Here is a 6,837-nt window from a genome sequence, read left to right as displayed (position 1 = left end):
ATTACGCCGGAAAACTTCAAGAACCACACGTTGAACTACACGCATGTTGTTATCCAGCCGAACTTCACGCAGCGTAGTGTGAGTGCGTAAGCAACAGGGCCAGCCCTATGGTGTGAAGCCCTCAATACACTACTTCCAATATTCTTCTGCTATTCTGCTATAGCCGTAACACCAATGTCCTGAGGACGCGCATGGTTATAGGTCCTCTGACAACCATAGACATTTTACTTAAATATTATATCGTAAGTTTTTAATAAAATATTAAGTGCTAGCTGTAACTCATGATTGTGCTTGCACATCCCTAGTTTTGAATATTTGGAAATATGTAGTAAGTTCCTATGTGACCAAACTGCTGAGGTCATCGACCCTAGGCTTAAACACTATTAATTCTAACTTAAAGTAACATTCGCTAAGGACAGCACGCGCACCCATGCCCGAGGGAGGATTCGAACCTCCGACCCTCCGACGTCCGACGGGGGGGAGGGGGGGGGGGGGGGGTAGCCGCGGGAACCGTGTTGAGTAAGTGGGCTATAATATGTGCAATAATGCCAGCTGCCTTTACGTCTCTGCCTGCTTGGGTAAGCATATCTTGTGATGTGCAACCCCCCCCCCCTCCCCCCGCTCTCCCCACCACACGATCGATGTGGTGGCATGTGCAGTGTGCCGCCAAGTGATGTGTCCTTAGGAGGGGAAGCAGGAGTGCGCACCCATACATCGTACTACTGAAGTAGCAATACAGTTTGTCACATGTTGTATAGGTCATACGAATGATTCTTTTATTGGTTGTTATGCTTTACGTAACACGATTCAACGTAATGAATACATTTCTTATGCAATCGTCAACATGTTTAATCCATAATTCCACGTTAATATTATTTAATGCGAATTAGATTTATACTTACATCGCTAACTCTGAGACATTTTACGTAATTGGACAAATGCTCAAAAAAATTTTTTGCTGCTTATTGACCTCCTTTCTGAGCCACTGACAGCTTTAATAGTGGGTAATACTGGCCATTTTCCTTCTACTGTTGTAGATATGGGCAACACTGTTCTTCTCAAATTGCGATGGAATATTTATGACGAATATCATTGGTGAATACATGTACTGTGACGGTGCAGTTACAATGCCTAGCCCCTCGAAAAGGTACTTACAAGATGCCTATGGGCGAACACTATGTACTATTATTAATGCTCACTTTCATACAATCAATACTTTTTTTCTATGTGATGAATTAACAAGCAAGATATGTCAGGATGTGGATACATGTTTCCCCAAGATTAACAAAAGTAGTTAAACTTAAACGTTTAAGAAGCGCAGTAATGCGTTGTTCCATTTCAAGTTTTCAAAAATATATATACCAAAAAATTTGGAGCATTCTACCCTATTTATTGACGTGTGATCATATGCTATGTAAACTGTTGTTATGACTCCATTTATTGTACTGAACCGAATGTAATGTGACATTTTCCTGAAGTTAGGGAGACTCCATTTCCAGAGAAACATTTAAAATTTTTTTGGAGAATATCATTTACCATCTCTTATGTTGCATCTCTTTAAATAAAAGGCAATGTTCCGGCAGACTGACTCACTTTCTGGCTCATCATCACCCTGCCCAAACCGCAAAGGATAGAAACTAGAAATTCGGGAAGGGGGTTGATCTTGTAATGTAGGCATCGTTTCAGATCTGATATTTTCGAAATTTCATTTTTTTTTAAATTGTCATATGTTTTCTCAGTCAGAAATGAGAAATTAGATGTTTTAGCATTTTTGGGAATTCAACCCTTAAGGGGGTGAAATAGCGAGTGAAATAGGGATCAAATGTTTTTTTGAAAAATGTTATTATTTAGGCAATTATAAGCCAGACAAACGAATGTTGGTATTTGGTTTCTCAGTCAGAAATAAGGAAGTATGTGTTCCAACGTTTTTGGAAATTTAGCCTCAATGGGGGTGAAACAGTTAAGAGGTTTTTTTACATAAATTATTATTAAAGAACAACTAAAATATTTTAAAGCTATATGTATGAAAATTGGTATTTGCCTTCTCCATTACAAACAAAAAAAACTTGTTTCATTGTTTCTGGAAATTCAGCCCCTAAGGGAGTGAAATCAGTGACGATATGCGTTATAATTTTATAATGAACGCATTTTCAAAAGTAAATCTACGAATATTTGCATTTGGCATCTCAGTTGTAAATAAATAAAATGTGTGTCACTGTTTTTAGAAATCAAACCATAGATGAAAGTATAAGTGGATGCATTATGGATTCATTATGCAATCACTTCTGAAGCTAAATCTATAAAAAATTATATTTGGCTTCTTTGTTAGAAACAAAAAATAAACGTCACTGTTTTTGGAAATTCACCCCCTACGTCGGTGAAGTAGGGAATGAAATATTTTATGATAATACAAAGGTAAATCTACGGAAACTGATATTCGATTTTCGGCTGAAAACGAAATAAATGCGTGTTTCACTGCTTTTGGAAATTCAGTACATAAAGAGGTGATATAGACCACACTGATTCACTGATTCATCACTGCCCAGCCTAAACTGCTGAGATAGAAACTTGAAACTTGGAGAGGGTGTGGATCTTGTACTGTAGGTATTGTTTAAGAATGGGTTGTTCGAAATTCTTCTCCTAAGGGGCTAAAGTAAGAGATGAGAAGCTTTTCGAAAATATGTCTCTAGTAAGGTAATTTTGAAAATAGAACCACGAAAATTGTTATTTGGTTTCTCAGTCAGAAATAAGAAAATACGTGTTTCAGCATTTTTGAAAATTCGACCATTAGTGGCGTTAAATAGTGGGTGAAAGTTTTTTGGAAATGAATCATTATTAAAGAATTACTAAAACATTTTTAAAGCTACCTCTCTGATAATTAGTATCTAACTTCTTAATTTGAAATAAAAAATACGTATTTCAATTTTTTTTAAATTCAGTGCCCTTAAGAAAGTGAAGCAGAGGATGAAAAATTTTATGAAATTATTTCAAAAAAATGTTCAAATGTGTGTGAAATCTTATGGGACTTAACTGCTAAGGTCATCAATACCTAGGCTTACACACTACTTAACCTAAATTATCCTAAGGACAAACACACACACCCATGCCCGAGGGAGGACTCGAACCTCCGTCGGGACCAACTGCACAGTCCATGACTGCAGCGCCTAAGACCGCTCGGCTAATCCCACGCGGCAAATAGTTTCATTATGAAAACATTATCAAAGCCAAATTTATGAAAATTTGTATTTGGCTTCCGTGTTAGAAATTAAGAAATGAGTGTATGACTATTTTTGGCAATTCAGCCCTTTAGTGGGTGAAATAGGGAGTGAAAATTTAAAAAAAAAATGTTCACTAAAAGAAAATTTCAACTATATCCATAAATATTGGTATTTTACTTCCCAGCTAGGTATAAAGAAATATGAGTTATGGGATGAAAGTTTCTATGGAAATATCACCACTAGAAAGTAAAAGGCAAGATTAACAAATACCTTGGACTCCAACTACCAGAATCGCAATGTTAAAAAATATGTCGGATCAACCACTTGTTTATAGTGTAAAACACTAAGATTGACGCGTTTCGGAAGTCAGGCTTCCATCATCAGAATAATAAAAAGTAAAAGAACTTGTTAAAACTGGCTAAAATGGAACATGCACCAGGCACAACAAAACTGATAATAAAATTAAAACATACCATACTTCGGTGATATTTCGCAAAAAGTGGCTAACATTTTCACACCTTTTGAAGCTGATACCGCTTTTCACACCAATAATACGCTGCGGTTTAAACTAAGAAATAATTTGCAGCAGGAAAGCGATAAATATGAGAGAGCTGGGGTCTATAAAATTCAGTGTAACACGTGCAAGGCAGGCTATGTAGGCCAAACTGGCAGGTCCTTTAAAGTACGTTACAAAGAACATAGCGATACTTTCCGGCTTAATAATTTCGAAAAGTCAGCTGTAGCCACGCATATTTGGGAAACGGGACACCCCATGTTGGGAATAGATCAGGATCTCGTTATTTTACATAGACAGGACAAAGAGAAAAAGCTGGATCTACTAGAACAGCTGGAAATTACGATACATAGCGTGGATAATCAGAACACACTGAATGAACAGCTAACTGGTGATACAAATAACTTTTTCAAACATTTCACTGGTTTCTTTTAGTAACTACATTTTTAGCAGTTGGCAGGATACCATCATTTCATGAGGTCCTTGGAACATGTATACGTTATCTGTTTGTATAGACATCTCTGTCACTTCCTTGTTTACTTGCGCGTGAGCTCACTCGCGTTTCAGTGTCGTGTTTGGCTACTTGGTGTGTGGTATCAACGAAGACGCACGGGCGGTTTACGACGATAGAGGAGAGAGCCATGTGGTTAGATGTTGAACACCATAGGCGACACCATTTTAGAGTTTTTTTATATTTTGACGACTATGTGGAGATGCACCTTGGAAGACACGGCTGCAACAAGGGAAGTAGCCACGATGTTTTAATTTTATTATCAATTTTATTGTGCCTGGTGCATGTTCCATTTCATCGAGTTTTAACAGGTTGTTTTACTTTTTATTATTCTGATGATGGAAGCTTGACATCCGAAACGCGTCAGTCGTAGTGTTTTAGACTATAAACAAGTGGTTGAGTCGATATATTTTTTAACATTGACATTCATAACCACGACCTCTCATCCAGTATGGATAAAATCAAAATAGCAGAATCGCTCTAAGGTCAGAAGAGCCTTGGGAAAAGACCATGTTTACATGGCCTTAAGTAGGATGAAAAGTTTTGAAGGTGTTGCAATTTGTGAACAAGGTAAATCTTTGATTTAAAAAAAAATCTTTGCTGACCATTAGACTATTTACAATATGTGAGTGAAGCAGTGGGCCGTGAGCTAGTTAATATGTATAAGGAACAGCAGTGGACCCGAAATTGAACTCTGTGGGACTCTCATTGTGAAAATATTTTTCGAGTCACTAAAATTTTCTACCTTCTCGACACTGTCTCAATTACCTAACAGAACCTTTTCCATTATGTTTGTTAAGTATGATTTAACTATCTGTGTGTGAAGCCATCAGTTTTACGGAATATTGAGTTTTTCTAAGAAAAGATCATAAAAATACCAACTGACGACATACACTCCTGGAAATGGAAAAAAGAACACATTGACACCGATGTGTCAGACCCACCATACTTGCTCCGGACACGGCGAGAGGGCTGTACAAGCAATGAACACACGCACGGCACAGCGGACACACCAGGAACCGCGGTGTTGGCCGTCGAATGGCGCTAGCTGCGCAGCATTTGTGCACCGCCGCCGTCAGTGTCAGCCAGTTTGCCGTGGCATACGGAGCTCCATCGCAGTCTTTAACACTGGTAGCATGCCGCGACAGCGTGGACGTGAATCGTATGTGCAGTTGACACTTTGAGCGAGGGCGTATAGTGGGCATGCGGGAGGCCGGGTGGACGTACCGCCGAATTGCTCAACACGTGGGGCGTGAGGTCTCCACAGTACATCGATGTTGTCGCCAGTGGTCGGCGGAAGGTGCACGTGCCCGTCGACCTGGGACCGGACCGCAGCGACGCACGGATGCACGCCAAGACCGTAGGATCCTACGCAGTGCCGTAGGGGACCGCACCGCCACTTCCCAGCAAATTAGGGACACTGTTGCTCCTGGGGTATCGGCGAGGACCATTCGCAACCGTCTCCATGAAGCTGGGCTACGGTCCCGCACATCGTTAGGCCGTCTTCCGCTCACGCCCCAACATCGTGCAGCCCGCCTCCAGTGGTGTCGCGACAGGCGTGAATGGAGAGGCGAATGGAGACGTGTCGTCTTCAGCGATGAGAGTCGCTTCTGCCTTGGTGCCAATGATGGTCGTATGCGTGTTTGGCGCCGTGCAGGTGAGCGCCACGATCAGGACTGCATACGACCGAGGCACACAGGGCCAACACCCGGCATCATGGTGTGGGGAGCGATCTCCTACACTGGCCGTACACCACTGGTGATCGTCGAGGGGACACTGAATAGTGCACGGTACATCCAAACCGTCATCGAACCCATCGTTCTACCATTCCTAGACCGGCAAGGGAACTTGCTGTTCCAACAGGACAATGCACGTCCGCATGTATCCCGTGCCACCCAACGTGCTCTAGAAGGTGTACGTCAACTACCCTGGCCAGCAAGATCTCCGGATCTGTCCCCCATTGAGCATGTTTGGGACTGGATGAAGCGTCGTCTCACGCGGTCTGCACGTCCAGCACGAACGCTGGTCCAACTGAGGCGCCAGGTGGAAATGGCATGGCAAGCCGTTCCACAGGACTACATCCAGCATCTCTACGATCGTCTCCATGGGAGAATAGCAGCCTGCATTGCTGCGAAAGGTGGATATACATTGTACTAGTGCCGACATTGTGCATGCTCTGTTGCCTGTGTCTATGTGCCTGTGGTTCTGTCAGTGTGATCATGTGATGTATCTGATCCCAGGAATGTGTCAATAAAGTTTCCCCTTCCTGGGACAATGAATTCACGGTGTTCTTATTTCAATTTCCAGGAGTGTATTACGACTTAAGGCTTGTAATATTTGAAGAGTGAATGTATAAGTAGCATTCGCAGTCGAGCAACACTTCTTGAAACCGAACTGTGATATTTTAAATAATTTGTTTCCATGTGAGATACTAAATATTTTGCAATGTAACTGAATATTCTCATTTAGAGAGAGCTGAAGGGCTATCTTTTTAATAGTAAAAAAACCATCCAGCAGGCAAGATCGCACAATTTTTTTTTTTTTTTACTTAAGACAACCAGTTATGTATGCCGTCATTTTCAGGTCTCAAAACC

This window comes from Schistocerca americana, chromosome 2 (assembly GCF_021461395.2).
Source record: "Schistocerca americana isolate TAMUIC-IGC-003095 chromosome 2, iqSchAmer2.1, whole genome shotgun sequence".
Lineage (NCBI taxonomy): Eukaryota > Metazoa > Arthropoda > Insecta > Orthoptera > Acrididae > Schistocerca > Schistocerca americana.
This window is presented reverse-complemented; position numbering follows the sequence as displayed.